Here is a 10,107-nt window from a genome sequence, read left to right as displayed (position 1 = left end):
ATGGGACAGAATAACAGTGTTTCAGAGTTTATACTCTTGGGACTCACCCAGGATCCTGCTGAAAAAAGGCATTATTTGTCATGTTTTTACTCGTATACATTGGAACAATGGTGGGCAACCTGCTCGTTGTGGGGACAGTGATTGGCAGCCCCTCCTTAGACTCCCCAATGTACTTTTTCCTTGCCTATCTGTCCCTCATAGATGCCATGTATTCCACTACCATTTTGCCCAAGTTGCTTATAGACCTACTTCGTGATAGAAAGACCATTTCCTTCACAGCTTGCTTGATCCAGCTATTTGTAGAGCACTTATTTGGTGGTGTTGAGATCTTCCTTCTGGTTTTTATGGCATATGATCGCTATGTGGCCATCTGTAAGCCACTGCACTATTTGACTATCATGAATCAATGGGTTTGCATCAATTTGGTGATGGTGTCTTGGGCTGGAGCATTTGCCCATGCTCTGCTTCAAGTTCTTTCTGTGTATAAACTTCCTTTCTGTGGCCCTAATGTCATTGATCACTTTGCTTGTGACATGTATCCATTATTAGGCCTTGCATGCACTGACACCTACTTCCTTGGTCTCACAGTAGTTGGTAATAATGGAGCAATTTCTGTAGTGGTCTTCATCCTCCTTCTCATTTCCTATGGAATCATTCTAAACTCTCTTAACACTCACAGTCTGGAAGGCAGGCGCAAAGCCCTGTCCACATGCAGTTCTCATATCATGGTGGTTGTCCTCTTCTTTGTTCCCTGCATTTTCATGTATGTTAGACCTGTTTCCAACTTTCCTATTGATAAGTTCATTACTGTTTTTTATACAGTTTTTACTCCCATATTGAATCCTTTAATATATACTTTGAGAAATTTAGAGATTAAAAAATCTATGGAAAATCTCTGGGGCAAAGTGTTCACATTAGAATAAGAATTTCTTCTTGTTACTCCTAATTTTAAAGAAAATATCAAGTATATACCCTAGTAGTGCATTTTACAATTTCTACATTCTTATTAATACTTGCAATTGTGTGATTTGGTGTTTTTGTGAATGAATCCTTTGTGATTTTAATTTTCTTTTTTTATTGCTACATTGTCAGCCATTTGTTGAATTTCCTACTTTTACTTCTGTAAACATGTGTATTTTTCTTTTTTCTTTCAATTTTTCAATAAAATATTTTTCTAATATTATGGATTGGTGAAGTTCTTTAGGTTGTCTTGATCTAATTTTTTAATTTTTGTATGCGTTGCAAAGTCATCTATTTGTAATTTTTGCTTACATTGTTTTCATTCATTGATATGTCTTGATGAATACAAACTTTCAATTAAATTAAACTTTATTTAAAAATTTTTAAAAATATTTTACACAGACCGGGCGAGGGTCTAGGGAAAGAGAGCTTGTGGGAGTGGGAGATCCCAGCTGGATCAACAACAGAGAGGGAGAACAAGGAATAGGAGACCATGGTAAATGAAGACCACATGAGAATAGGAAGAAGCAAAGTGCTAGAGAGGCCCACAGAAATCCACAAAGATACCCCCACAACAGACTGCTGACAATGGTTGAGAGACAGCCCAAACTGACCTACTCTGGTGATGGGATGGCCAAACACCCTAAGTGTCGTGCTAGAAACCCCATCTAATGACTGAGGGATCTGGATGCAGAGATCCATGGCTAGGCCCCGGGTGGAGCTCTGGGAGTACAACTAGCGAGAAAGAGGAGGGTTTATATGAGTGAGAATTGTTGAGATCAAGGTTGGATAAAGCACAGGGACAAATAGCCAAACGAATGGAAACACATGAACTATGAACCAATGGCTGAGGGGTCACCAACTGGATCAGGCCCTCTGAATGGGTGAGACAGTTGATTGGCTTGATCTGTTTGGGAGGCATCCAGGCAGTGGGACCAGATCTTGTGCTCATTGCATGAGTTGGCTGTTTGAAACCTGGGGCCTATGCAGGGTCACTTGGCTCGGCCTGGGAGGAGGGGACTGGACCTGCCTGGACTGAGTCTACCAGGTTGATCTCAGTCCTTGGGGGAGGCTTTGCCCTGGAGGAGGTGGGAATGGGGGGTGGGCTGGGAAGAAGGTGAGGGGGGCTGGAGGGGGAAGAACAAGGGAATCCGTGACTGATATGTAGAACTGAATTGTATTGCAAAATAAAAAAAAAAATACACAGACCATCCCTCTATTCCTTCCAAACCCTCCCAACATTCTCTCCCATTTGGATTTACGCACTTCTGTCTCTTCTTAGAAAACAAACAGGCATCTAAGGGATAATAATAAAATAAAATAAGAAAAAAGAAAAACAAACAAATTGGAATAGAAAAATAAATAAACAGAAGGAAAAGAGCCAAAGAAAAAGGCAAAAGAAACAAATGTAGACACAGAGACCTATTTGTTCGTACATTCAGGAATCCCATAAAAACACAAAATCAGAAGCCATAATATATATGCAAGGACCTATAGGTTACAAATAATGATAATATAATAAGAGCTGGGTCATGGCACTATGAGACAAGGAACCTCCAAATATATCATTGAGCTCATTTTATGTTAGCTATTCATTGATGCAATCTGAGCCTACTCTTAAGACTAGTTTGTATCTCCAGTGAGATTCCCTTGAAGAAAACTGACTTTTCACTGCATGTGGTTATCAATTGGAGATAGCATCTTGGTTAGGGATGAGAGCATGTGTCCTCTAATCCTTTCAGTTGTAGGACCCCGTCTAGTGTATACCTATCCAGGCCCTGTACATGCTGCCTCAGTCTTTGTGAATCCATATTAGAAGGAATTGTTTCCTTGGTGTCCTCTGTCCCCTCTGGCTCTTACATTGTTTTTGCCTCCTCTTCTGCAGGGTTTCCTGAGCTCTGTAGGGGTTTGATGGAGACATCTCATTTAGGAATAAGTATTCCAAAGTCTCTCATTCTCTGTACATTGTCCAGGTTTAGGTCTCTGTATTTGTGCTATCATTGCACTAGTATATCATGCAGACAGGACACAATTGTAGACTGAAGGATTTGTAGCTGAGTTGGTGTTTACATTTTTCCTTTAGTATTGTCCAGAGTGCCTTCCAGTATCAAGCATACTATCCTGTACAGGTGAAGACTCTATGTAGGCACCAGTTCAACTTCTTCATGTTCAATGATTTGTGTAGGTGTTGTGTTCAGCAATAGGGCCTTGCTGTCATTTTATGGAGAGCAACCTATAGCCTTGGCAACAGGTTGGGTTCTTTGGGGGTTCCCATGGGACCCCTGTGGCCAACAACCCAATTAGATATTACCCGTTTCTGATACTTGAAGCCTCATTTGGTGAGAAGAGATGCCCAATTTGGGCTCTGTTTTCTCCATTATTTGTTGATTTTATTTAGATGCCCTTCATATAGTTATCTGTTTTATAAGCTTTTTACTGTATTAGGTTTCTTTCTTTTATTTTCTTTCAGTTTTTTGAGACAGGGTTTCTCTGTGTACCTTTGGAGCCTTTCCTGGAACTCACTCTGTAGCCCCAGGCTGACCTTGAACTCACAGAGATCTGCCTGCCTCTGCCTCCTGAGTACTGGGATTGAAGGTGTGTGCCACCACCACCCAGCTGTATTAGGTTTATATATTAACCCTCAAATGGCTCCTAATCAGCTGTCTCTCTCCATATTTATCCCTTGTCCCAAGGGTTCCCACATCATTCACCCATGTTTAGTCTGGTGAGTATGTTTGAGTAACCCATTCTTGTTTTTCTGCAACCTCCCAGAGCTAGCTAGTGACTCTCCTTATCTTTTCTGATTTGTTTCAGTTTGAATCTATTTTGTCAGTTATCAGGATTGAGATACCTGCTTGCTTCCTGGTCCCATTTGTCATAGTCCCTCTGTCCACCCTTTTACTATATCTTTAAACTACACTGTTTTTTTGTAGGCAGCAGAGATGGATTTTTGTTTCTTTATCCATTCAGTCACTATACACCTTCTGACTGGAGAGTTGAAGCCATTATATTTAATGTTATTAAAATGTGTGCTAATTGTGGTCACCCTGTTATTTATTTTTGAAGTTGTTTGTGTTCTCATTGGTATTTTGTGCTTTAATAATTATTGAAGGAATCAGTATTGGCTCAGGATACCCAAGACCAAGTTCTCTACATAAAGATTTATTTGCCCCAGAGGATGAAGGGCAGGGAATAAGAGACAAAGACAGAAGATAGAGGACAAAGGAGAAGGATAAAAGAGCAATGGAGAGGGGGAGTGGGTATTTGTCCCAGAGGGACAAAGGATTGTCTCTGGATAGAGAGGAGAAAGACATGGCCCATAGACAAATGGTGGCTTATAAAGGTAAAAGGGGAAACTCTGTGTTAGGATGAGTTGTTTTATTTTAGTTGAGCATCTTAATTAGGTCAGCCAAAGGGGACTTTTGATTGCTGGACTTCAGTGGTCAGCCTTAGGAGGAGGAAGTGACTAAATAAGGGAATGGATCTTGGAGGCTAGCTTTAGGAATGTAACCTAATGTTTTTTTTTTTTTTTTTTTTTTTTTTTTTTTTTTTTTTTTTTTTTTTTTTTTTTAGCAAGGCAGAGAGAATGAGGGAAAAGAGAAAGAACTGCCAGGGCCATGCTCACCATGCTTGGACTGGCCAGAGTCTCTTCATTCCCACATGCTCACCATGCTTGGGCTGGCCAGAGGCTCTTCATTCCCACATGCTCACCATGCTTGGGCTGGCCAGAGGCTCTTCATTCCCACATGCTCACCATGCTTGGTCTGGCTACAGTCTCTTCATTCCAACCTTTTTTATTTATTATTGTGTTTTGGGGTGTTGGGTAAGTAGGTGTCGTTCTTTCTGACTGCTTCCTATTGGGGCATGTTGTAAGGGGATCCAAGCAAGCTGGGTTACTGTTCAAGGTTTGGAAGAGCAGGCTGTTTCACCTGTTGTGCCATGGGAAAATGTAATCTGTAAGGCTGGACCAGGATGCAGACTCTGAGTAAACAGCTAGGGCTAGCTCTGAAGTTGCTAGAGCACTCTATAGTTGATTTCAAATCTGTTAGGACAGATAGACTAGGAGTATAGATGAAGTTATGGAGTTTAGAAAAAATTTTCTCTTGGACATACATTTGAAAATTTTAGGTTCAACCCCCACCCATTGCAGCCTTGGTTGCAGGCCAGCAGTAAGACTCCTGCAGGCAAGCCTGCACACATCAGACCCTATAATCTGCAAGTCCCACTCCATGCTCCAAACCTACCCATCTCCAAGACCTCAGTAGGTCCCTGTGATACAACCAATTGGACCAAGAGTGGCTCTCTGAGAAACAGACACCACTTGCACCAACTGGAAGAAGAAATGAGTAGGTGCTACTACAAGAATAGATTCAACAACATAAAGAGCAATATAGCAGCACCAGAACCTAGTGGTTCTACAACAGCAAGACTTGAATATCCCAACATAGAAGAAGTAGAAGAAAATGAGCTTAAAAACTGGATATCAACATGTAGAAGGCTGCAAATAGATCCATATCTATCACCGTGCACAAAACTTAAGTCCAAGTGGATCAAGGACCTCAACATAAATCCAGCTACTCTGAACCTGCTAGAAGAGAAAGTAGGAAGTAGTCTTGAACGCATTGGCATAGGAGACTACTTCCTAAATAGAACACCAGTAGCACAGACTCTGAGACAAACAATCAATCAATGGGACCTCTTGAAACTGAGAAGCTTTTGTAGAGCAAAGGATACGGTCAACAAGGCAAAGCGACAGCCTACAGAATGGGAAAAGATCTTCACCAACCCCACATCTGACAGAGGACTGATATCCAGAATATATAGGGAATTCAAGAAATTAGACATCAAAATGCCCAACAGTCCAATTAAGAAATGGGCTATAGAACTAAACAGAGAATTCTCAACAGAGGAGACTCAAATGGCCGAAAGACATTTAAGGAACTGCTCAACATCCCTAATCATCAGGGAAATGCAAATCAAAACAACTCTGAGATACCACCTTACGCCTGTCAGAATGGCTAAGATCAAAAACACTGAAGACACCTTATGCTGGAGAGGATGTGGAGCTAGGGGAACTCTCCTCCACTGCTGGTGGGAATGCAAGCTTGTACAACCACTTTGGAAATCAATATGGCGCTTTCTTAGAAAATTGGGAATCAATCTCCCCCAAGATCCAGCTATACCACTCTTGGGCATATACCCAAGAAATGCTCAACCACAACATAAGAGCACTTGTTCAGTTATGTTCATATCAGCATTGTTTGTAATAGCCAGAACATGGAAACAACCCAGATGCCCTTCAACTGAAGAATGGATAAACAAAATGTGGTACATATACACAATGGAATACTACTCAGCAGAGAAAAACAATGGCATCATGAGGTTTGCAGACAAATGGATGGATCTAGAAAAAATCATCCTGAGTGAGGTAACCCAGACTCAGAAAGACAAACATGGTATGTACTCACTCATAGCAGGATACTAGACATGAAACAAGGATGACTTGTCTGCTACTCATATCACCAGGGAGGCTACCTGGAAAACAGGACCCCAAGAAAGACACAGGGATCACCCAATGACAGAGAAATGGAATGAGATCTACATGAACAGCCTGGACATGAGTGGGGGTAATGAAAGGCGAGGGTTGAGGGAAAGAGAGCTTGGGGGAGCGGGAGATCCCAGCTGGATCAACAACAGAGAGGGAGAACAAGGAATAGGAGACCATGGTAAATAAAGACCACATGAGAATAGGAAGAAGCAAAGTGCTAGAGAGGCCCACAGAAATCCACAAAGATACCCACACAACAGACTGCTGGCAGAGGTCGAGAGACAGCCTGAACTGACCTACTCTGGTGATGGGATGGCCAAACACCCTAATTGTTGTGCTAGAAACCTCATCCAACTACTGAGGGATCTGGATGCAGAGATCCATGACTAGGCCCAGGGTGGATCTCTGGGAGTCCAATTAGCGAGAATGAGGAGGGTTTATATGAGCGAGAATTGTTGAGACCAAGGTTGGATAAAGCACAGGGACAAATAGCCAAATGAATGGAAACACATGAACTATGAACCAATGGCTGAGGGGTCCCCACTGGATCAGGCCCTCTGAATGGATGAGACAGTTGATTGGCTTGATCTGTTTGGGAGGCACCCAGGCAGTGGGACCAGATCTTGTGCTCATTGCATGAGTTGACTGTTTGAAACCTGGGGCCTATGCAGGATTGTTTGGCTCGGCCTGGGAGGAGGGGACTAGACCTACCTGGACTGAGTCTACCAGGTTGACCTCAGTCTGTGGGGAAGGCTTTGCCCTGGAGGAGATGGGAATGGGGGGGGAGGTTGGGGGGAAGGTGAGGGGGACGGGAGGGGGGAGAACAAGGGAATCCGTGGCTGATATGTAGAACTGAATTGTATTGCAAAATAAATTAATAAAAAAAAAAATGACTTTATGAAGATAATAGAGACCTTTAAAGAGGAACTAAAAAATTCCCTTAAAGAAATAAAGGAAAAGACAAAAAATTCAAAGAAATCAATAAATCCCTTAAATAAAGTCAAGGAAAAGCACTCAAACAGGTGAAGGAAACAGTTCAAGACTTGCAAATTTAAATAGAGATAATAAAGAAGACACAAACCAAGGGAAATGATGGAAATGGAAAATCCAAGTAAATGAACAGGAACTACAAATGCAAGCATAACCAATAGAATGCAAGAGATGGAAGAGAGAATCTCTGACATTGAAGATACAAATAGAGGAAATAGATTTGTTGGTCAAAGAAAACACTAAAGCCAACAAAGTCAGAATACAAAACGTCCAGAAAATCTGGGACATTATAAAAAGACCAAACCTAAGAATAATAGGGATAGAAGAAGGAGAAGAATACCAGGTCAAAGGCACAGAAAATATATTTAACAAAATCATAGAAGAAAACTTTCCCTATCAAAAGAAGGAAATGCCTATGAAGATATAAAAAGAAAAAAGTCCCATCACCACATAATAATCAAACCACTAAACATACAGAATAAGGTAAGAATATTAAGAGCGGCAAAGGAAAAAGGCCAAGTAACATAAAAAGGCTGACCCATCAGAATAACATCTGACTTCTCAATAGAGACTTGGAAAGCCAGAAGTTCCTAGACAGACATTATGCAGACACTAACAGACCACAGATGCCAGCCCAGACTATTAAACCCAGAAAAACTTTCAATCACCATAGACAGAGTAAATAAGATATTCCATGAAAAACCAGATTTAAACAACACCTATCCAAAATTTCAGCCCTACAGAAAGCACAAGAAGGAAAACTACAACCTAAGGAAGTTAGATGCACCCACAAAAACACAGACAATAGATAATTCCACACCAACAAATCCCAAAGAAGGGAAACACACACACACTACAACCAAAAAATAACAGGTATTAGCAATCACTGGTCGTTAATATCCCTTAATATCAATGGACTCAATTTACCTATAAAAAGATACATGTTAACAGAAAGGATATGAAAACAGGATCCATCCTGCATACAAGAAACATACCTCTACTTCAAAGACAGACACTACCTCAGAGTAAAGGGTTGGGAAGAGATTTTCCAATCAAATGAACTTAAGAAGCAAGCTGATGTAGCTATCCTAATATCTAATAAAATAGACTTCAAACCAAAATTAATCAAAAGAGATTGAGAAGGACATTATATAGACAGTTATATAAAGAAACAGTTTTAAAAAATAAAGTCTTTAAAGAGACAGGAAAGATAATATAAAAAATAAGCCACATAAAGATGGATATTACACAGATAATCTGGATTGTGTTGTCTTTGATACTTTTAACTGCAGAAAGATATTTGTTTGAAAAGGCTGCTAAATTAAGCATATATATATATATATATATATATATATATATATATAATTTTTTAAAAGATATCTTGACTTAAAAATTGGGATCTATGTATATGTTGCTTTGGAAAGAAAGTTCTGCTTTCGTTTCAACAGAAAGCAAGAGGCTATGAATTTGTTCCAGATTAAGATACATCGGGTTTGCCAAGCAAAGGCCCCCTGAAAGGTCTTCAATGACACCATGGCCCAGATCATCCAACATCCAAAATCAACTTCAAGGCAACTGGCTCAGAGAATACAGTATCACAGACTATTCCAGTCAGGACTTGACTGCAATCCTAAAAATTTTTTGTGTTCCCATAAGAATACATCGCCCTTTATCAGCAGGAAGTAGCCTAGAAAACTATGCCCACATTCCCCAAAACTAGATTATGGATGTTTGTCTTTGTTTAGATTGTTGGTTGCAAATTGTTACTTGTCATAGTCAATCTCTTTCTAAAAAAAGGGGGGATATGATATAGATATGATAGGATGAAAGGGTAGATCATTGAACCTACTTTTAAAGAGCAACTTGTTTAAAATGTTTTACATTGGTATAGATTTTAATTTATTGATACAAATTTAAAGTTAATTTTGTTTTACTGTATGTATATTTCTGCTCTTGTTTAAGGTATTATGTTTGTGTAGCTCATTTAAATTGTAATGGATAATTAAGAAACATATTAATAATTAGTCTTCTATGATAGTCAAACTTATAGTCATGTTAAGTTTTCTGGGTATACATAGATATATTTCAATTAGGTAGATAATCTTCAAACACTTAAAAGACCTACAGAATATGACATTTAAAATGTTTTAAAAATTTAGACTTTCCTGGACAATGAGACACATTTACTGCTGGCAGCACTGATTTACTTTAGAGAGCAGGATGGGCATCAAAGACACTCCATATGGAGCTAATCTTCTTCTTGGCAAAAAATAGCCATTTGAGCAAGAAACTGTTCTTGCTTGGACTGCTTGACAAAATGCTGTATCGACTGGACATGCAGGACCCATAAGAAGGTGACCACTGAACTTTGCAAGACGAGATGGTCCTTCAAGTTCCTGCTTCACAAAAGAAACTGCCAGATATTCTACAGGACACAGAGAAAAGTGACTGAGAGACTCTAGGCCTATGGACTAAAGATGGATGCCCCAACGCTGGAGAGGAACTTTGGATGACTGCCCAGGCAGTCAGATGTCTCTGTCATTCTAGATTTTTGGAAGTTGCTTACAATACTTTTCCTGTTTACTTAGGTAATATTATCCTTCTGAGGT

General features: G+C 40.0%; 1 pseudogene; it reads left to right on the top strand.

Moving 5' to 3' along the window:
- LOC128101510 (olfactory receptor 4A5-like) lies at positions 1-923 on the top strand (annotated as a pseudogene).
- Positions 924-10,107: the final 9,184 nt, after the last annotated feature.

This window comes from Peromyscus californicus, unplaced genomic scaffold, assembly GCF_007827085.1.
Source record: "Peromyscus californicus insignis strain IS unplaced genomic scaffold, ASM782708v3 Scaffold_7__1_contigs__length_154581171, whole genome shotgun sequence".
NCBI classification, from domain to species: Eukaryota; Metazoa; Chordata; class Mammalia; order Rodentia; family Cricetidae; genus Peromyscus; species Peromyscus californicus.
This window is presented reverse-complemented; position numbering and strand designations above follow the sequence as displayed.